The following is a 23,695-nucleotide window of genomic DNA, read 5'->3' as shown; positions in this document are numbered from 1 at the left end:
TTTTAAAAGTGCTTCATTATTAATCGAATGGGTCAATGACAATTGATTGAACCTTGCTCCATCCAAAACCACGGAGAAGGACCCGTCGTTCTTACTGGAATGGGCACATTTGAAATGGTCAACACTGATGTGATGGGCCCAGGGCTAATGCTCGGAGCGCACTGAAATTGGATTTAATTTAAATCGTAAAACGTTTTAAAAGATACATTCCAGAAACAGGGTTCACTGCTTATTTGTATTTAACTCCTGACGCTAGTTTGATATCTAGTGCAAGATAATGGTCTTATGTAATGGCCTTTTATTTGTATTCATTATTCAACCTCGAGAACACACAGCTGTTTCGTTTGTTTCGCCATCATAAATCACTCGGCATGGAGCCAACATGCCTCAAGTTCGCTCCAAACCACTGACTCCAGCAAAACACGGCTGGAACAGCGCCCCCGCGCCAAGTGCGTACTACCGTTCAGTCTACGAGCCCAGCAGTCGGCAAACAGCTGGCACGGTGCAACACCTCCGCGCAGGGCCTGTGGTGTTGTATAACACTCCCATTGTGCAGCGTGTACGCGGAATTCTTGGCAAGGTCAAGGACAGGTCACGTGCTGGTCACGTGAGTGAGTCATGTATGAGTCACGTGAGGTCACGTGTGAGTCACGTGGTGTCAGGTGCGGTGACACAACGGTCACGGTTAGGTCACGTGTGTATATTAGCACCGCTCGTCGGGTTAGGTCGCGTCGATCACGGCGGGGCGACACCAACACCTGGCAGAGACTGTTTCCGGCGATCCGGCCGCCGAATTCCGACGATCACGGGACCTGCGCCGAAAATATCCCGCCCTCTCGGCCCCGGTGACCCCCTCGGACGCGCCGGCTGCGTTCGTTGGCGCCACCGTTGGCGCCGACGGTGGGGGAAGGGGTAACCGCTCGTACACACCCACGGCGATCGACTGAACCTGGCCTCGCTCCGGGATAACGTGGATATCGACCAGCAACGATCACTAGTGCAGAGAGGGGAGGTGGAGAGAGGGAGAGGGGAGGAGGACAGAACACGGGAGGTGGACAGAGCGCGGGAGAGGGAGGAGAGAGGGAGCTGTCTGGCATTAGCACCTGCGGTCTGCATTTGGAACCCAGGCTGCCCCCTCTCTCCCTCATACATATAATCGACCGGTTTGCTTCCAGCTGACCGGAAACATAACCGGGACGCAGGAATTTGGGCCCGGAGCCGTCTGGCCGAACCTCATTAAATCATATAACCGACCTGCAGCCTGCAACAACGGGTGGGCTTTGATGGAGGGGCAGAACGAAAGGGTAAACGGGAGGAGAGAGAGAGAGAGAGAGAGAGAGAGAGAGAGAGAGAGAGAGAGAGAGAGAGAGAGAGAGAGAGAGAGAGAGAGAGAGAGAGAGAGAGAGAGAGAGAGAGAGAGAGAGAGAGAGAGAGAGAGAGAGAGAGAGAGAACACAAATGAGAGGGAAAAATTATTTGATCTATGGAGACCATGATCTATGGAGAACTAGCCCATAGATCATAAAAGTTATCGCGATAATGTAGGATCACAACTCACGTTCTCATCTTAAGCGAAAAACAACTATGAATTTTTACTGATCAGTTTTGATGTATGCTCTCTGAATTGGTTCTCGTATTTGCAGAGCCTATGAGAAAAGCGAATGAAATATCTCAACGAACTGCTGACTTATTTCAGTAACATTTAACATAGGTACCGTCTTGTAGAACTGCAGACTGTCGTTTCAACCCTTCGCCAAGCCGTGTTGATAACCGTCATATACCACCGCGTTGTGACATTTTTCGGACACTGTAATCCCAGAGAATGAGCGAACGCCAGCTGACGTATACGATAACGAACCAATAAGGGCTCTCAAATATTGACCAAGCGATTGAGACCAGACTCGTTTTTCGTGTCACACGGGACGGTAATTCGCGCGCTGCACGGGACGGTAATTCTGCGACTGTGTAGCTGAACATTGGGCTTACATGTATGTAATGATAGGGGACTGCACGGGTAGGATAGGGTGGCATGATATAGGCAGGGATAGGGTGATATGAAATGGGACGGGAGGAGGGGGCGTGAAAGAACATCACTACGGAAAGAGCAGGTTGGGAAAGGGACGGAACAAGGCTGGATGATACGGGAGAGGGCATGACAAAACGGGACAAAGTGGAAGAGGAAAGGAAAGGACGGGACATGACCGGACAGATCAGGTGAGACACCATACTAGACGGACCGGCAAAGCTTATCTCACCAGCAAATACATTCAGACCGGTAAGGTATGTGGCAACGGCATCGCCGTAGTGTGATAGTCCGAGTGCCCGTCTTATCCTTATCTTCTGGTTTGTCCACTAAGTATATCAAGAGGAGTCGAGCCACGCCGAGACGAGAGTCCCCGGACGAGTTCCACGGAGCAAAGTGCATATGTTCGTCCGCCAGCGCAGCGTCCAACGGAGCTATGTGAGTGAGCGCATTACCTAACCGTTACATGCACGATAGCTCGACAAGTGGTTGGATCATTGTGGACATAGACCGGCAGTTGGCTTCAATATTGACTCAGGACATTGCGCAATCAAATGACCATGCAGCTCGCCAGTCGCCAGTCGTGATCTGGCATAACGTTATGGAATCCTGGCAACAGGCTGCAGCTCTGGCAGCCATCAGGGTTCAGCGGGGTCTCTGTCAGATCCCTGCGTCACTGCCAGGAAGGCTCCAGCAGATGACTTACATTCATTATGACTATATGTTATTGGAAGTCTTAGATAGAGCTCTCAACAGAGCGAGTACGGCAAAGAGTTAGCCTCGGTTACCAGCCAAAAAGTCATGAAATCTGACTCTCGTTTTACTGGCTTCTCCGAACAATCATCCGTATTATTTTCAGTTTGGTGACTACAACCGTAATTATTGAAATTTGCATTCGCCAATGAGGGGATATCTTGCCTGACGCAAGAAAGCATAAAACGGCGGTTATCTGCCTCTGGGATATCCCTGAACCCTGCAGCGGGACCGGTTTTCATCTGCGCAGTCCGAGGGGCAATTTACTAAGGCAAGAATTCCCCGTCTTGCTCGTATCACCTTCGCTTATATGACGAAACGCGCAAGTGGCTTTCATTACAATTAGCACCACTATGACAAAGCCCACCGGCCACTGAAGCTTCAAGGTCAGTGTATAAAAAAACGTGGCCCACGATACCTTCTAGCGCCCTGATCACCCAGCGACTGGCATGATCTATCGCCCGGCAACGTCCTTGACTAGTGTGAGATCCTCACAGGAGTCGAGAATAGCCGAGCCACTCACCTCTAACACACCGCGCCGGTGTGGGGCCTCGCGGGACCTTCAGGTGGTTTCACTCGCTATCGTAACGTCTCGGCCATCCCCGGGTGGCGCGTAGCGTCTCCAAAACGGGCCAGTTTGACCCAGTCACCGCGCTACCTGTGTCCGCCCCAGGGCCCGCTCGAGTCCGGCCTTGTCCGTCCGTGTTTCCACGCGGTTCGAATCAGGTCTCTTCCCGTGACCAGCAGTAGCTCCCTCGTGCACAGGCCAAGTCCACCCGTGCCCCTTTGCGTCTACGACGGATCCTAGCTCGTGTCCTCTCGTATGCGCTCGGGAACGTACCAGGTCCCTCTCACACCACTCACCTATTCACCATTCCTACCTGACCGTGCCTGCGGCGGCGCGGCCGGCGCGCGCGGCGGCCTCCCGCAGTATCTGATCAGAGGCACGCACCTCTCCGAGGGGCCGTGACGCGCAGTTTCGCCACAGTCGGCCGCTGTATCTGTGCCGCACACAGCGCCGGTCTGGCACTCAGACTGATGGGCTGGCCCGAGCAGTGCCATGAGCGGGCTCGTATTGGGCCGACGAGAGGCTGTCTGACCAAGAGTGGGCTGTAGGAGGCCGAGATCACGTGCAATACGGCAGGCTCTCGTGAGCTCGGAGGAGCTTGGAAATGTTATTTGGTCGGGGTTGTATCGATTACATATGGAGTGCCGGAGGAAATGGGCAGTGAAATCTCGTTTACGCCACCCATGGCGACGGGGCGTAGCGTAAGTCATGAATCGTGAGATGGAGGATCTTCCCAGGGGAAATTGAATCCAAGTTTGGGCAAAACGACGTAAGATCTATCAGTGCTCATGCCTTTTGGGTGGGCGGTTCAGTGTGTGCTTAGAGCAGTGCGATTGGCTGGCGTTTATAAATGTAACGGCGTTTCGTAAATACAGCGAGATTAGACGACCGGAAGAAGCCAAACGGAGTGAAAATCAGTCTCTTGCATTTTGATGTCCAGTTGCATTCATCAAAATTTAAATAACATATTTGCCCATTCGTTTATCTTAATTACCGAAAAACTCAACCCTTTTACGTCATCATTACGTCACAATATCGTCCACCCGCTGTGTATTTTCCTTCTGATAGCGCACATTCAGGAAGCGTTTCCAGATTTTCGTCGCCGGCCATCGTTCGAGTTCTGGACCTCATCAAAGCTGACAAGACGCCCGGCGCCCTTGCCCGGAATACAAACATGGGGCGTGGGCTTTGGACCTCTGGAGCGCACAGAGGAGCGTCTGCGTGGACGAGATTCAGGAACATCATGGCCAGTCGCCTCCAACTAGAACTGGGCGCCAACTCAACAGAATCTGGCCAGTCCTGTTGGCAGGGACTTGTAAGCGATAAGAAGTGAGATCATTAGTCCTCCGTAGTACGTTAGACAAGGTGAAAGTCCTCAAAACGACCACTATTAGCCTAGAGCTAGGAGCTTATCCGGGATTTTCGGACAATATTCTTGCTGTGGAATATCATCGCACCATAGTAATGGAAATCGGAAAGCCGTAATTATTTACATAGAGCAGGCCTGTTAAGCTATTTGAGCTAGCTAAGAAACTATTGGCGTTTTTACTTCAAATTCACATCAACCTCGTACCGCACCCAAGATAACAAGTTTAGTTACAGCGCAGGTAAACTGACCAAAACAACTGAACTCAACAAAGGCCTTCAGATTAGCAACAAATACGCAGAGCACATTTCTGAGCAGCGGAATCGTCTTTAGAAGACTTTGAAGTGATTCATGTTTACCAAAACGGCCCCAGATCCTGCACAATGAATTATAAAGATAGATCATATTGATAAGAGACAAACTGTTTGCATAGTAAAATCGTACTCAAGTAGCCTTCACTCGCTAATGTTTCAGTTACTTCTGCTTGACCACCATGCATTGCGATACATTAAGCTCCACTTCAGTGCGATTATCTGCATACCGAATGTAAACTGATGAGCGAATAAAGGAATGTCTACGTCACTGATGAAAGAGATCAGGCCTGGAGTTTGTTCGAACTCTTTTCATTCTTCAATGCTCCTTATGCTAGCAATATCGACAAACTCCAACGTTTCCACTCATCAGGTGAAAAGCCGGCTCCATTCAACGCGCTCACACCCGTCGCAAACGTCACGTCAGGCTATTCGAACCTCAGTCAGCGTCATCAGTCGATGGCTGGTACGTCGGTGGCAGTGACAGAGTCGGCGTCGTTTCGGCGATACTATCTACCGCTGGGCGGTTTGGTTTCTGGCCCTGATTTGGGCGCCCTGCCTTGGCACCCGCAGCACGTAGTAAGGGGCTTTGCCGAGCTACGGACCGGTTGAGTGGACCTCTAAACGAGCGGTCGAGAGAGGGAGAGGGTGAGAGAGTAGAGGGGCATTCAGATAATATTGGGAGAGGGTGTGTCCAATGTCCATGACATGAGGCGTGGATGTGCGCTGTGCAATGTGACGAAGAGAGGAGAAAAGAGGAGAGTCACATGTCAGAAGGAAAGAAGAGATGTAGTGATGTTTGCGATGAGGAAAAGAGGTTGCTTCGTGCCGTGGAGTGATGGAAATCAAGGGCGTTGGCGTTTAAGTGGAATCATAAGCAGAGAAGAGTTGACCTTATGACCTAAGAAGAGAGGAAGGTGCTAGTCTCAACACCGTATACGAAAATATAAATTGCATGATGGGCGATGGCTTTGCGGTGCAGGGCGCGTAAAAAATACTAGTTCGCGTTTACCCAGGTGGTCAGCTAGACAGGTCGGGTCCCGTCCGGTCCGGTCAGGTCAGGTCAGGTCAGGTCAGGTCAGGTCAGGTCAGGTCAGGTCAGGTCAGGTCAGTACCAGCCACCGTCTCCTGGACAGCGGACTCCTCCGCCGGGCCGGGCCCGGGATAAGGTCGGCCGCCCACGTCGGACCGCTCCGCAGCCGACTTCTGACATTCAGGCTGGCTGATCAATACGGCCGGGCAGCCGGCTGGGCTGGGCGGCGGGCGGCGGGCGGCGGACCGGGCGGTGGGCGGCGGGCGGTGGGCTGGGCGGTGGGCTGGGCGGCAGGCTGGGCTGGGCGGCGGGCGGGCGGCAGGCCGGGCGGGGTGGGCGGCGCCGCCCGGCGTCAGCAGCCTGCCGCCCACAGGACCAACACGTCTGCCGCCCACCGAACCAACGTTAGCCGCCCACCGAACCATCGTCAGCCGCCCACCAGACTAACCTCGCGGTCTCCCACCGGACCAACACGCCTGCCGCCCACCGGACTAACCTCGCGGTCGCCCACCTGACCAACACGCCTGCCGCCCACCGGACTAACCTCGCGGTCGCCCACCTGACCAACACGCCTGCCGCCCACCGGACTAACCTCGCGGTCGCCCACCTGACCAACACGCCTGCCGCCCACAGGACCAACACGCCTGCCGCCCATCGCCCACAGCCCAATAACCATACGACCTAAGTCAGCCTCCCACGGTCAGCCGCCCACCGAACCAGCATCAGCCGCCCTCTGAACCAATATCATGCCGCCCACCGCCCACCATTCTACGCCGACCACCCAGCGCCCACTGCCCATCAACCCCACCGCTCCAACGCTTACCAACTGCAGTCAGACGCCCACTTACGGAGATGGCCACGACATTAAAAAGAATATAGTGCCGTTAGGGTGACGTTTCAAGTAAGATGAATACACGAAATGTAGCCGAAAATGTTGCAATGTATGTAAATAGGTCATTTTAGGCAAAAAATGCACATGCTGATTTTGCAACTGTAGGATTATGTTGAATAGTTTTCAGCGAGCTACGTCACAATTATCATCTAACTTGATAATTTTGAACTGAATATCAAAAGAGCATAAATCTCAGTCATAGACTTCTCTAAATATATAGAGAAGTCTGTGTCTCAGTCAAAGTGCAGTAAACGCCAAGCAATATACTTTGAATGAGTGGGTAAATAATTAAGCACCAATGACACCACCAAAGGTATCACCAAAAAGCCCCAAACTACATTTATCACTCAATCGAGCGGCGGCCGGCACCTATCCGCACCCCTCGTGGCGTCTGTGCCACGAAAAGGTAACAGTGCTAGGCACCTTGAAGCGCGCGTCACAAGTGTTCCCTATCAGTCTGATAATTGTGTCGCACTGCCCGGCGGACGGACGGGGCACAGTTACACGCAGCTGGCATTTCTCCATGACACTTGGCAGGCCCGAGCGAGAGAGGCCCGGAGCGAGCGATGTGCCGTCAGCGTCCTCGCGAGCTATCGGCGGCGCGGGGCGCGGGCAGCTCAGAGAGCCAACAAAAGTGATGAACGCAGCCCGAGCCCGGCGGCAATAACGTCCATCACGGCGGCACCGCCGTGGGCGCCAAGTGATCATGTGTCTCAGGGGAGTCGGCGGCGTGCAAGGTTGGACACTGAGCAGCTTCAGGACACGTGCTGACCACGTTCAGCCTCCCATATGGTTTATGCAACATCTTCTTCGATAGATTTCGTATAAAGTTTAAGAGTTTTTTTGCATTTGAAGTTCAAGAAGAATACTAAGTTAAAAATTTTGACCATTTTTTTGAAGTGGGAATCCTGAACAATACATTTGAATATATTTTTGACCTTTAAATAATCACATGGTTACTGGTTATGTGGTCGGCCTGTAGCCTTGGTATAACAATTTATTTTGTTATATATCATGGCTTGTGTTGAAGTCACTATCAGTTAATGTTTGCATTATGATTGGTTCCAGAGCCAATAAATTAATTGTTGTCTACCCTACATGAGCAAAACGACAGCCTACTACACGGACTTCACAATTCCCTCAATAACAAACTCCATTGTAGCATGTGTGTCAAATATCGATGAGAGCTCAGGCCAGCCAACCGACACTGAGAATGTTCATGTGACGGATTCCACAAATATTTCACAGTGTTTCCAACTTTAGAAGGCGAAATAATATATTGGCTTTATCTGTCGTGGAGTGAGATTCTACACCGTTATGTGCAACGAGCACTTGGCATGAAGACGGATGTTTCCGACGTGTGTCCACTGTGCATAATAGCAGGATGATTGGTCGTGGTGATCATTATCACAATCCATTTTCTTACATGTGTTGATGAACTCATGTTGCATGTGCATGTTTTGATAAGAAAATTTTCGGTCTCTTGGATATTCTATCATAAAAGCAGGACCGTCACGAAATTCATCCACGACAGGGCCGTTAACAAGCATGCACATTGCACATTACACACTGCTCAGTGCACACGAAACATTTTTTAGATTTGCGCAGCCACATTTTATGCATGTGTGCCAGATAAGAAAATCTTCATGTTGATTTTAGAGAAATCCTATAGTTGAATCAAATTTTTTTCTTGAAATGATCTAGCAGTAGCGGCGGAACACCTTCAATTAAGGGGGGGGGGGACACTGCCGACTTTTGGTCCCATTCTTTCCATGCAACGCCCATAGTCATTTTATGTTCAAATGCCAAAGTCAAAGAGGGGCACGATGCCCCGGTGCCCTCCTCGTTCCGCCGCCTATGTGAACTAGGTATCTTCAACAACTCATTATAAACAAGTGATCATAAAAATTGCTGAAAGACTCGCCTTCAAACCAGTTGCCTGATAACGGGGGAGGGGACCAGACGTTGTCAATTTTGGTCGTCTGTGACCAGAGTCAAGATCATGTTTCAGATATCTGTAGAATAAAGAACATTTTCCACGGGCCGAAAAGTGCAAAAATAACAACATGTTGTCAATGTAGACACTGATAGACTGAAGGCAACATGAGCCATCGCCCCAACTTATTATCAGGCGTCAGTAAGTCGACACCTAGCCCTTGGGGCCCGGGCCAGCCTGTCACCCCTGTCAGCCGACCTCCCTGACCCTGGCATTCAAATAACCACCCTCCCTCCGCTCCCCGGTGGAGCCCTCACGCACCCGCCCCACTCGGCGCCTCAGAGGGGCTCCTCCTGAGGGGTGGGCCGGCCGCCAGGTGTCGCCCTGGCCGCGAGAGGGACGCACGTGACACGAGCAGCGGTCACAGTCAGCTGACTGCTCAGCTGGCGGAGCCCTCGTGGTCGAGCGGCTCCCGGGCCGAGGGGGCAGCCGGGGGGGGAGGGGCTCCCAAATCGATACGGTAATCTCAGGCGAGCTTCAGTCTCAGAAGTTTCCTCCCTTGATGGTAGTGGCCACATCATTTGTGAATCTGGGCTACGAACGACTTCAAAAGCGGTGACGCAGCCCTGTTAAATCGCCCAACGTTTACAAACTCGTTTTTACTCAGAAATATGTCACCGACACATGTGATGGTAGATGAGCATTTACCCTTTTTGCGGTGGAGCTGTCATGCAGCTGTCACTGAGGGCTCGACAGACTTCATTTCGACGAAGGGAAGGCCGCGAAAACACGAGAGAGTAATTCGGCATGGTTCAACGTGAGGGTAAACTTATACGTTTCAATGTGCTTAGCACCTATAACTATTATGTAACCACGGACAAAATTAAAATGCATTGTTTGATGGGATATTTGCACAGAATTAAAATCTAAGTTCATTTTTGTTTGCATGCATTTAGCGAGTGTCGTGTGACCGTAATTGTATGTGAAAATATAAAAATAAACAACGGATCACCTCGTGAGAAGTTGATGAACGGGCAAATGAATGGTTACAAAACTAGTATGTAAAGCTTAACTGCTTCGGTAGGGCTTGCTTTCCACTAGACAAATCGAGCTATTGAAGTTACTTACATGTTGTTACGCAACAAATGTATTGTAAAATATTGCCTAATTATTTAAATGCATTTTGTGCCAAAAGCACATGCATCATTGGTTTTCAAAAACATGGATAATTGAAGCAAAGTAAAACGTAAGTGTCAATTTTCATGGAACGGTGAAAAAAAAATGTAAAGCCACAGCTTCAATAACTGATTTTGCCAAAGTTCGTATTAAAAACTCAGCCAGAGAAGCATCAGTATTACAAAAGTACAGTGGATAAGTTGGCGTTACAAAATCACAACTAAAAAATAATCAATGCTCCGTAGGCCATTGTTCGTCAATTTTTCACGGAACACCTATACTTGTCCTAACTTAAAAATGAATAATGCGTAAATTGTCGCATACAATCGTGCCTAAAAATCACGACTAACGCCACTACGTGACTCACAGAAACGCAGCATGGGAACTTAATGCATGGCTCAGACTCGCTTATCCTCTTTCAGTTAAAACGTAGTTATCAGTAACGAAACAAGGTTGCGCCCGAGGCTTACAGGCAATATTATTTCTCTGTACATTATTTAATGTTAAATGAGGCAGATTACATTAAATACAGTGTCATTCAGCTTCATCAGCACCAAACTTTCTCAGCTCTCGCAGACGATAAAAATGCTTGCGAATCCGCTGACACAATTTATGGGCCCATTTGTAAATTCATCTTTTAAACGCACACAGTAGAAAAAAAACTGTCACAAATGCTACGAAGCACTGATATAAACCATATAACCAATTATATAAACCAAACTATCGCTACGAAATCGATGAAAGTATTGTAGAGAGTTTGAAAATAAATATTTTTTATCACTGAAGACGCATGATATATTTGCTTGCGCACAATGTAGGGTCGATGCAACAAAACTACAATAAATCAATAATTGGTTATGATATCTATAGGACTTAGGTAGTATACGGAACGGATATCATAAGCGTTTTATTGCTGACATCGTATCGCCTCGATGTAGCACTACCCCAATATGGCATTAGGCAGTGATCTACAGGGATCGCGTCATGATTCATGAAAGCCTTTCAGCTTGCCGTAACGAAAACTGTAATGAATTTACTAATAAATGATACATTAAATCTAAGGTATCATTGATGAACTTCATTTTCGATGAGTTAATTGGAGATAGAAATAAATATCGAAATTCCCTTGAAACTTGTTAATTTGTAAGTTATATCTTAATTTTTATTTCTTATTTTATCTTTCAAAGTTATAAAAGTCGTGCATCAATTGATTGGCAGGCTCATGTCCGGTCAGGGATGTCTCAAATCACGTCATCTCTCCACTGTCAGTTCATCAAGTGTCGGATCATAGAGCACGGAACAATTCTCCCCCGGGGACCGGTCAAAGTCAGATACCTCGACTTGAGTCGGTCCGAGTACTCACCCAGCGACAATTTCCTCCAGCGCGGCCGCTTCTTGGTCTTCTTGCCCATGGTGAGTGTCACGCCACCATAGCACACACCACGGGACGGTCCGAGCTCGGGCGGGGGCGGGGGCGGGGCGGGGGCGGTTCGAGGGCGGTGCGGCGGGCGGCTCGGCGTCAGCGGCGCTCCTGTATCCGCACCCCACCACGACCGGCTCACTTCTGACGGCCGCTCGGCCGGCGCGGTGCCGCCCACCCGGCCGGCGCACATGTGACTCGGCGCTGCGCCTAAACTTAGCGCCGCTGCTGCCGCCGCCGCCGCGACCGACCAGCCCGGCCCGGGCGCCGTCGCCAGCCAGCCGATGTCTCATTGATTGACACGGACCGATATGAAAGAATATCACCCATGCATCCACGAGGGTGCGCCAAGAATGGGTGGGGTGTGTTACGTAATACATACAGAGTATCCCACGACAGTACAGCAAGGGTGTTCCCCGTCCTTGCGAAGGTCAGCATAGTAACTCGCTAAGACATTAGATAATTCCTTCCTGACTCACCTCCAAGCAGTTCGGGTACGGTGCGGTTGCATCAGACACGAGCCCAAAGCCGAATGGAGGAGTACCCCTGACGTAACGAGTCATGCAACTATTGCGACACCGCGTTCTGACGCCCGCTTATGCAAGCAGAGCATCAGCTAGCTGTTATGAGAGACAATATAGGCGCGGCGTTTCGCTGGGGCGCGGCCGGTACCTTGCCCTGGGAGCACCACGCCCCTTCGGCGGTCAGTCTGGTCCGTCACTCAGCACCCGCCGTGAGCTACTATGAATGACCCAAGCGCTCACGGCCCGTTTTTGTCAGGGGACAAAACTGTCGGCAGCCCCGAGCCCGCGAGGCACGCTCGGCCGTGCGCTGACGTCATAGGGGGGCCACTCTCGACCGGCGGATGGTAACGACGGTGGGCCACGCTTGAGCGCCGTCAGATCTCGTTCGACGCGTCGCTGCCGACAGAGCCGACAGCTGTGGCCACTGGCCGCAGCTGTATGACGAGCGATCGGTGTCCGATCCTGCGTCAAATGTGCTGCTTTTTGGGCAGGTCAATACTTACGTTAAATGACAGCACCTTTATCTCTGATCGAAGTATTAAAGACGACATATACGTATAGTAATACATATATTCGACGACAAAGATGATATTAGAGAAGTGCCTTTTAACCAGTAATTTTTAATCCGGATCTAAAATGAACGGTTACTGTATGGAATGCCCCTTCCTCGGCAATGGAAAAAATGAAATATCACAATTCTTCGTCGGGAAACCCATTTTTATAACTCCTTTTTTAGCTCAAACATAGCGAAGCCATAAATTAACTTTAACTACAGCGAAGTTATCCTTGAAAGCCTTTAGTTGTATGCCCCTGAACGGCGATCGTGAAAGCCCGGGCCCCAAGAATTGCAAGTATGGTGACCAAAATAATCATAATTTGATAGTAACACTTCTTACTGGATGCAATGATTATCGATGTTTTTATGAACATCCTCGTATTGTTTTGAACTACCAAAAATGATTTTCATTTGGAAGATTTATTTCTTCAGGTCCTTGCTCAGACAAATTCCTTCCTCGGAGTCAGACAGGAGAAAGTATGGCGCAGTTAAATAAGTGATTCTTTCTTACACGCACGGCACCACACCTGGGACACTACGTGGCCGTCTTGCAAGCACGTGACCGAATGGACCCCTCCTGGACTGTTCCCAACGGATCCTCTAACACACCCCGCACCGTTTCAAACGGTCACTTGCCAGACCCGAAAGCCTCCTCCCATGAACACTTTTCCCGTCAGTTGCACGCAATGTTTCAAAATCCCGACTCAAAGTGCTCACGGTATATTCCCTCCTGATCCCGTCTCACCCAGGTAAACCAGCAAACGTGTCTTTCACTGCTCCGTGTTCAAAGCAGGCCGCACTTGACCTTGCACGTGACCCGCTCACGACACTTGACCTTTGACGTGACTCATTGGCTAGCAAGCCCCTAAAGGCTGCACGGTGCCTTCGTGTTTGTCGGTGGAGAAAGAGAGGGCTAAGCCTGGCGTGCAGCGGAATGATCTCCACGAGTAATGCTGAAGGTGGATTTTGATAGCTCGGGATATGTGGGGAATTAGAGCTCGCGGCCAACCATTTAGCGACTCGAGTCACGTCAGATAAGGCGGTATGAGTCGCGTGCACGGCTGCGCAAATGAAGCTGCATCTTAGTTCAAAGACAATCGGCAGCGCTTCGATGGCAGGAAACCCAATGTAGGAATGTTAGATGAAGAAAACCGCAATTGCCAAACAAATTGATGTATTGATGCACTTAATTTTCTTTTGAGGGCGTCGAGTAGAGCGCAACATTACATGATGAAGTGAAAAGAAACAAGGATCTGCCGATTTATAAATTGTGGTAATTTATGTACAAAATAACTATAAAATGGAAGTTGCTTCTTTTCAACTCCATCAAGCAAAAACATTGGTTTTGTATGTCACAGCGCTGACGATATCGCCTGGCCTTTCTATGGGCAATACCTTTTTATTCTTCTCTGGTAAAATTGCGGCGAATTTCTACACCGCAGAATGAAGTTTGGCATGGGCATTCAGAATCTTATCTAGATTTTGTTTAACTTCATAAATATCCATAGAGAGCTTGTATTACCGTTTAGCACCTTTTTTATTCGGTTGTAGTGTGAAAGATATCAGCTGTGACGCATTGAATATAGCATTGAAGACATAACATTGGTGACGTTGAGCTACTCTGACTTAATCAAACGGGCTCCGACTCAACTGTAAGCAGTGATGTAAAATAATTACTATCAATAATGCAATTTTTACAAAGATTATAGCCCGTAGGCTTGATAGCGCATTGTCATTCTTATGCATTCGTTTTACTTATTCATCTCCATCATAATGCCTCGTTGCTGTTTTGTGATTCATGATTGTCTTACTCTTCGAATTTCTTGAATAATAATCGAAATGAATCTTTTGGCTTCCTTTGTCATAAAAACAAACAACAAAACAAAGCCAATAGGTCAGCCAGGGATTCGTAAGTGCGTGAGCTAACGGCGTACTAATCCTGACCCCTGGGTCTGTCTGAGGGCCAGTAAAACGATGGGGTAGATAAGGAGAACTTGTTTGTCCGTGGCGACCCTCAGTTGCGTCAGCCTGTACGTCCACCCCAGGACAATGCCCCGGGTAACAGCCCTATACGTTTACTAACGGGCAGGCCTGAGAAAACCGTCCTCTGTGCTGGTAAGTAAGCATGCCTATCCAAGTTCGTTGACGATTAGCATTTGCCTGCTCTCCGTAACGGAGTGCACTGTTTTTTTTTCTTGTATATCATGCAGTGTAGCGTTGTTAAATCTATAAACTGCATGTGCCTGAGATGCACATGATTTTCACCGCATCGCTATGGAAATAAAGAACTTGACAGTTACATTTCCCTCGTGCACCTCAATGGATAAACACGATCACCCTATCAAATTTCCTTATCTGGGGTATCAAATGCGTTAGAACTGCTAAATTTGTACTCTGTTTGATCAAATTAATTTAAACTAATTCAAGCTTTTTGACTGTCGAAAAAGCTCCAATCAGAAGCGCGTTTTGTGACAGTCATGACAGGCGGCCGTCGGCAGTGCGCACCTAACGATGAACTTCGCCCCCGGGTTAACCGGATGCCGCCCACAGGCACACACGACCGGATCTATACCGTGGCCGTCGCAAGTCGAGGCTGGCCGGACACGGGCGGCCAATTGGCACGCGGTGGCAGGGACACACGGAGGGTCGCGCCGCCGGCCGCACGTCGCCCAAAATACACCGCCACCGCCGACGGGCCGCGCCGACGACCGGCCGAGATGACACTGCCATCTCTGGATGGAGGGTAGGGTCGCGTGCGGGTGGCTTGAATTAGAGACGAGAGACTGATAGAATCAGAGACGAGAACTTACTGATGTCACTGCCAATGTGCAGAGACACTGGACAATGGGCGTTGAATCAAGAGATTCGTTGGACACAGATTCAGTAGTGAAACAGTAGGCTCCTGGCACCGGGTCTGATGAGGGCATCATGTGACGGCGCTGCTCAGGCAGACTCAATGACGTCACGATTACGGCACTGATGGCAGCCGTGGTGACGTCAGAGTGACGGCAGACCGGCTGACGCCAAGAATGCTAACCCTTTGGGCCAGCTGGTCAGCACGTGGTCAAGCAAAGCTGCCTCAGAATGCGAACGTTAAGTATGCTGATTTAGTCACCAAACTAATGAGTTATAGCTAGAGCTAGACCAACCTACTTGTGTGCAAGACTGTTAGTTTTGTGCTATTTGATTTTCTTTGCCTTTTCGGTGAATATCGCTGAATATCAGCCATATCCACAGCTACTCGATTGCTTTCTGAATATCAGTCTGCGACGAGATCAAGTCATTAAGTGGCTTATCATAACTTACAGGCAGAGCACTGCAGAGATCGGTAAGGTTCCACGCCTTCCAGATGGTTAATGAAATATACAGTTCTGGTCAGCCGGAGACACTTGCCAGTCGGGGACTCTTAAATCTTGGAGCGTGCTGAGGGAGCGCCGACTCGCCAGGGCGTCGACTTCCGTGTACCGTACTCCAGGACGGGGGGGGGGGGGGCATGAAGTGGAGACAGAAGGGCATGATCGCAAGTATTCAGAGGTAAGGTGGGTATGTGATAATGTCGCCTAAAAACAGAAACTAATACCGGAATGATGATCACTAAAGACAAAAAGCGACCGCAAAAGAAAGCTGGAACTCGGGAATTTTTTATCTCAGCAACCACTTGACCGATTTACATGCGGTAATTTTTGTAGGGTAGCTTCATTCCTTCTACCAAGTATTGCACTATTCCCGATGCATGTGGGTGACCCTTTATGCACGTGCCACGTGCAAAACCAAGAGGTGTCACTTTTGTAATTGTTGCAATATCTCGGTAACTACTGGGCCGATTGCGCTGAGAGTTGGCATGTAGGTAGGCACCCACTAGGCAATGCATATCCATGTGCCAGAGTTGGGGTGCTGCTGCACGTGCGCACGTGCAGGGGTCGTTTCCAGATCTCGAGAACGGCTGGACCGATTGCGCTCAAATTTGGTACACGGTTACGGAGCAATTAGTAGGGTGCCGTGCACAAGTCAGTTGGGACCCATTTTGCACGTGCGCACGTGCAGGGTGCCGCTTCCAGATCTCGAGAACGGCTGGGCCGATTGTGCTCAAATTTGGCACATCGCTAGAGACCGGTTAGTAAGGTGCCGTGCACAAGTCAGTTGGAGGTACCCCCTCGCAATTTCAATCAATCAATCAATCAATCATGTATTCTTATAACACTCCACGTGGTGGCTCTTCCGGTTACGCGTCACATTTTACAATGGTACTCACATTCATGCACATTCACATTCATAATAAAAGGTAGGTATAAAAATAAAAAGTAGAAATAGGTACAAATAAAATGAGAGACATCAGATATCGGCTGGCTGGTGGTGCGATCATTGCGCCCGCCGAGTACAAGTCCGCGAGCTCGCCGAGTCGCGCGATACCGACTTGCTGCTGTTCCATGCGGAAACAGCACGGAATGCAAAGCAGCGACGAGCAATCTCTGTACGGACCCTGGGCAGCTCCAAGAGTCTGTCGGCTGTGCCTCGAGTGACACGGCTTGACACGGTCTCACGGTAAGTCACACGCTCTCTCAGGCACACAGGCGAACGAGGCGAGTGCAGAATCATGTGCATCGCCGCCAAATCACGCTGATTTAACAGATCGTCAAAAAAAAAAATTCGCACGTGCAAGGCCTCTCGCTCGCTCCGTTAGTCGCCACAAAAGGCGTTATACTGGTGTTATGTTTTGCTTATTAGATCTGATATAGCACCTTTTAATTAATTGGCCTGTGTACCGGTAAAACCATTCCCATCCAGCCCACACCACCGTTTCTGGGTTGACGGTCATCCCCATTAGGCAATCGGCGGCAGATCAAGCCCTTTATTACGGAGCGAGCGAAGCGAGCGGAGTCTTTCCTTAGATTAACGGAAATTTCTGAGTTTGAGCGGCCGGCCGGCCGGCCGGCCGTGGGGACGCTCTTCAAAAGCTAATATCTTAGGAACGGGACATCCGATTGACAAGCGGTCTTCTTTACTGAATGTCACTTGGACGTAAAAGTTCTGTGGTGTGATGGCCACCATGCGTTCTTGCCAATTACCGCACGTGGCGCGTGGTAAAGTTGGACATTTTTTAAGAACCCCCAAAATTGCAACCTCAATAACGGCACAACGGCTGGGCCGATTGAATTGAAACTCGGTACACAGTTAGGTCTCCATCAGATAATTCATCTGCATGTGTTAAGGTTGGGGTGCTGCTGCACGTGCGCACGTGCAGGGGTCGTTTCCAGATCTCGAGAACGGCTGGACCGATGGCGCTCAAATTTGGTACACGGTTAGGGACCAGTAAGTAGGGTGCCGTGCACAAGTCAGTTGGGACCCATTTTGCACGTGCGCACGTGCAGGGTGCCGCTTCCAGATCTCGAGAACGGCTGGGCCGATTGTGCTCAAATTTGGCACATCGCTAGAGACCGGTTAGTAGGGTGCCGTGCACAAGTCAGTTGGAGGTACCCCCTCGAAATTTCGCACGTGCAAGGCCCACCCTCTCGCTCGCTCCGTTAGTCGCCCCATAAGGCGTTATACTGGTTTAATTATATATAAGTAGGTACACGTGCGCCCTCTCCGGGAAATTTGTTTCACACGCACGGTGGGCTGTCCTAACGGGACCCCTTGTTCAGTCTCGTCCGAACCGAATTTATATAACCATGAAATGATGTAAGATCGAATAGGCTTAACCCGTCAAAACAAAGTGAATACATATACATAAGGCCATGATAAGGCGGAAAGGTGGTAAGCTAGAATCACAGACACAGGTACTAGGTAGTCATAAAAAGATTACCGGCGGTAATTTCTATATAAGTATATGTATTCAATTTGTTTTGACGGGTTAAGCCCATTCGATCTTACATCATTTCATGGTTATATGAATTCGGACGAGACTGAACAAGGGGTCCCGTTAGGACAGCCCACCGTGCGTGTGAAACAAATTTCCCGGAGAGGGCGCACGTGTACTTATATATAATTAAATAAAGGGCTTGATCTGCCGCCGATGGCCTAATGCGGATGACCGTCAACCCAGAAACGGTGGTGTGGGCTGGATGGGAATGGTCTAGCATTGGCGATAAAAAGGTTAGATGACATGGTCATTAAAACATTTAAACTTTTCAGCATCCTGAAGGCGAGATGACCGTGTAGATGCATCTCTTCTCCACCAATCCTTATTGCTGGATTCATTTTCCATTGCAAAGGACTTGCAAAGAAGTCTCGTTGTTTGTTTTGTTGGGCTAGGCCCCTCCGGTCTGACAAGATCATTTCAGAGCCGGAAGGATGATAGGAATTAGAGGGAGACATTGGTCTGGGCAGTCGGCAGACATCCTAGAGAGTCGCCGGGGCTGAGCCCGTCCAATTGGACAGGCCGACTAGCCCCCCCAAGCACTCTCTGCACCCGGCTACGGGGTGCGCTCCCTCGGGAGCAGCGGTGCCGCTCCAAGGGAGCAGCCCGCATGAGATAAAGGTGCCTGTCCAGTCCGGAGTGGGGGTTGTGGCGTGGAGGAGAAGGATTTCAGTATCCTGAGGACGGAAACGACGGAACGGAGGAAAGGAGTCTCGATCAGTGGCTCTCAGCTATCCTAATCGTCCACGGCTCCGCTGAACTAATCTGTTCACAGTCGGTGCACTTATCGAACGGCAGGCTAACCAAGGACAAACAATCGGTGTCGGAGTACGAACACTTATCGGCCCGGACGTCCCGCAAAGGACCAACAATCTACATGCATTGCGTTGCGTCGATATCAACAGTGCACACTGCGCAATGCACGGCACTGATGTCGCCTCAAACGACATCTAGCGTCAGTCGGCCTCCACATGTGTGTAGATGTCGCTCCGACGGTCCCAGCGAGCTCGCCGGAGGCCGGGAGCGCCCGGCGTGGGCTGAGAGCGTCGCCACGGGGGGGCAAGCGGGGCAGTTTGCCCCCCCCCCCAACCTCGGACCGGGCACCCCCTGAGATCGATACAGATCCGATGAGATTTTGGAGTCGGGAAAAAATGGGGGTACCTTTCTGAGAATGCCTGTGAGGTCAGACTCGGTTGCAGCAAGCAGTTCAAACCAGAGTCTGACTCGCAGTCGCCAAAGTCTTGAAGACTCCGATTCCAGACTCGGAAATGTCAATGCTGTCATTCATTCCATGTTCCTAGTTAGTTCTTTATTACATTTTACATAAGTTTTTTTCATAAGTTTTGGAGTGCTGATACAATTTTCGTTCAAAGCGTGAAACGAAATCTTCGGGGCCTTTCTCAGCTCTCGTCAAATGTCTGCGACAGGCTCAAGTACAGTACAAGTGTTGCAGGGCTCATGAGCTTGCTTTAACCCTCAAGGGCTCCTAAGGAGCTCCACTGAGCCCTAAAGAAGCCTTCAGAGGGCCCAAACCGGCCTCTTAAAGTCCCACTGGTGTCAATGTTCTTTGAGGGCCCACACAGGGATATTTGAGCCTTCGAACATTTCTGAGAACCTGGCCTCTGATAGTTCAGCCAAACTTTTGAGGCGACAGACTTTGCTAACCCCAAGCCGGCATCTGAGGGGTCACAGCTCACGTGTCCCTCTGAGGTCCGCAACACATGTTAATTATGTCCCTACGTAGGGTCCTTAGGGATTCGACACAGACCCCCAGGGTTCACACTGCTATCCGAGGGCTCCAGGCTCACCCTGGGCCTAGTCTCTTAGCGCCCGCCGCCCACCCTGGCTTCTGAGGGCCCCACCTTGGGCTCGGAAAGCACTAAAGCACCACGTACACGTAAATATCTGAGGTGACCCACGCCGATCTCCGGAATCCTAAGCATGCTTCTGAGAGTCAGCACCGACCCTGAGTGGCCTAAAATGGCCTGGAAGTCCCAACTCCCAAACCTATCTCTAAGGGATCCCTTGCCGCTATGCCGTGCGTAGCTTTTGGTTCCGTTGAACAGTTTTTGTTCGCGTTTGCAGCGCTTCCCTTCACACGAAAAACGAGAAACTTCTGTTCACACTCGAGTGAACAAAACACTTTCTCTCACTGGAGCAAATATGAATTACTTCCGATTCATACTTCCGACATTCACTCTCCACCGAATGCCCAACTTAGCTACGATCGGCGGCTGGGATAAGTCCTATGCATTTCACGTAAAACCTCTGCATGCATGCGTGAATGGAGGTTTTAGCAGGGTGATCCGATTAACTGGAGCGTTTTTCACCTTTTTCTGGGCAATGATCATGAGCGTCGAGCGTCTGCACAGGGGCCCTCTGCAGTGCGTCGGGAATCGCAGCCACTATATACTATAATTCTACCAGTCGTTTTTGTCATGAAATTTCAAAATTTCGAATTTTTCTGTAAAAAAAAATTACATGTCATAGCTAGAAGGAAACCTTTGTCACCATCGGATTCCTCGCACCATTGCGCGTCGAATGATATGTAAAACGAGTGAGTAAAGACTGGGGAAAGGCAAGTTTTAACACAAAAGTTGATTTTGCCCCCCCCCCCCCCCAACCGAAAATCTCTGGCGACGCCTATGGCTGAGGTGCAGCTGAGGTCCCTCTGAGAGTCAAAACTCAAAATAGATGTCGCTCTGAGCGACCACGGCCGCTGTGCTCCGATGTCCACTCTTTCCATTCTAAGGACTTGTCCATCATCATCCGTAATAACCCGACCCTTCTTTCGAGCTAGCGATCACCCACACTTCTCACGCTGCAGCGGGAAGGAGAAGAGAATGTCCCTCATTGAAATTATCCGCGGCCGATGGAGGTTTTCGTACCAACTGCTGACGTTTTTTTACGCATGCTCAGAACGCGTTTGAGATAAAGAGCTAAAACTCTGGAACCCCGTCATTTGATTCAAACCAGATCTTGTGACACCAACTCCACTTTTAGGTCAGGTTTGGTTATTTTTGCTGGTCCCGTAGCTCAGTTGGTTAGAGCGTTGGAGTCCGCGTGGTGAGAGCACGCGTTCCAGGTTATGACAGTCCGGGTTCGAAGCGCGACGGGCGCTCGACATTTATGGGCCTCCTGACAGGCATGGTTGCGGTTGGTGGCAGGCCGTAGCCAGGCGAAGTCAGCGAGGGGACCGGCCGTGCGCGGCTTGGTGCGCACGTTAAACTTTGGACTCTAAATTCTGCCATAGAATCGGAATTGCGCGATCGGAGGGTAGAGGGCAGGGTCATCGCAACAAGCTTCGCTTAGCGGTGGCTCTGTCCTTGAGAATCAAAAGATTCGAACTAAATTTATTTAAAAAAAACTTGTTAATCTCGGATTCGATTATTCATTAGGCTTCCCCGAGGTCAGGTCGGTCACGTGATCTCGCCAATGTAAGTAAAAGCGAAATAAGGAGAAACTGCTACTTTTGCAAAGGAATTAATCTACGTAAATGAATAAATGAATAATATGCAAACTTACCTATATCAAGCACATAAACACATCGCTGGGGTCATCATAATTAAACGTCAGTAGGTTGCTCCCCATCAAATTGAGTTAGCCGAGTCAGAAAAGCTTTAATTTGTATACTCAGGAAGACCTGTCAAATCGAATGATAACCTATATATGACCTCCTTTGGCGAGCTTCGTTACCCGAGCGACTTAGACCTGACCTTGACCTGAGGTCAACACCAGAAGTAGACCTTTCACAAACAAGACAAAAAAAGACATCCTTCAACGCACTTGAATCATATAACGACTACAGTGGTGCAAAATTGCAGTTCTGTGCTGTGTCCATTAAGGCGAAGTTACTCGCCAAAAACCGAGCCTTACTTTGAGATCTTTATTCTTTACCGTGCCTTCAGAGGTAGCCTGAGACCTTATAGGTAATCGGGTTGCACCAGTCGCCGCATCTCGTAACGGCAAACACGATAATTAAAACTTTTCCTGCGAAGCCCTAGCTAAATTATAGGCGAAACAGCGAGGGCTGCATTGCCCCCCCTCCCCTCCCTCGTGTATGTGCAAAACCACTATGCACTGTCCAGCGAGATTATAAGATACGTGTCACCACTACCAGTGCCGACTTCAGTCGATTATCTATCAGATCACGTATAGAAATGCAACGGTACGCAACGAAGAAACGTATTCACGAGGAAATAAACCAATTTTTCCGAAAATGTCATAATCGGAAGAAAAAAAGCTAGCTTTTGATGGCTTCTGATGAACTGACCCTTGATCAAGGGTTGACCTAACCTAACAATTAACCAGTGCATATTTCTCCGTTATTTTTCTTTTAAAGCCTCATGTCGCTACGTGGCCCAGAAATCGACTTAGAGGGGGAGGAGCGTAAAAACATTGCCGAGCCTCTGTGTGTTGTAAAAGGACTGTTCTCGCATGGTTTAAAATCGTTTTGCGAACAACAGTCTGATAATATCTACTCATTCCGTTATCATAAACTACCTATGTAATTCAATGGAAATGCAAAGTTTTGTCCAGTTGCTGTGTCCTTCAACACGTTTGTAACTTGATGGCAGACTAATTCGTCAGAATATAATAATAATAATGAAAGAAAAAACGCTCAAAACTGGCATAGGTGGTACCGGAGGCGGTGGCGACGGCAGTGGTGACAGCACTAGCGGTGTGCGGTGGCGGCGACTGCGGCGGCGACTGTATTTGGTCGAAGGTCATCCTCCGGGGCCGAACATGACGCGTGCGCTGGCGTCCCTCCACCATTCCAACTATCCGGGCCACAATAAAAATACATTGGCGACGCGGCCCGACGGAGGAATTCGTCGCGGACGGCTCCTGACAGCCGACCGGCGGAGAGTCGGCGGCGGCGGAAATTCTCCTCAGAGCTGGCACGTCAGCAAAGTCGGCAGCCAAGTGTCCAAGGCCTACAGCCCCAGTTCGGCTGAGCTCAGCCGATACTGGGGTGTGCGCGCTCCCAAGGTATTGCAGGTTTGATTGTGGCACTTCATTCTCTTAGGTAGTAGAGCGCCACATGATAACTCCGAATAACCATTTTCTGATCAATCGAGATATATCTATACAGGTACCACAACTTCAAACACCACACCACGGTCGTTTTTTTCTACATTTATTGTAAAAGACCAGTGCGGAAGAGCAACCAGCAATACAGTGTACATCGTTGCATTCTAAAAATGAGAGAAAAGGAAAAAGAATTCACTGAAAGTATAAGGATACCAAAAACTCGAAACCTGAAAAGTGCAACATAAAA

The sequence above is a fragment of the Amphibalanus amphitrite genome, unplaced genomic scaffold, assembly GCF_019059575.1.
Source record: "Amphibalanus amphitrite isolate SeventyFive unplaced genomic scaffold, NRLGWU_Aamphi_draft 000835F_arrow, whole genome shotgun sequence".
Lineage (NCBI taxonomy): Eukaryota > Metazoa > Arthropoda > Thecostraca > Balanomorpha > Balanidae > Amphibalanus > Amphibalanus amphitrite.
This window is presented reverse-complemented; position numbering follows the sequence as displayed.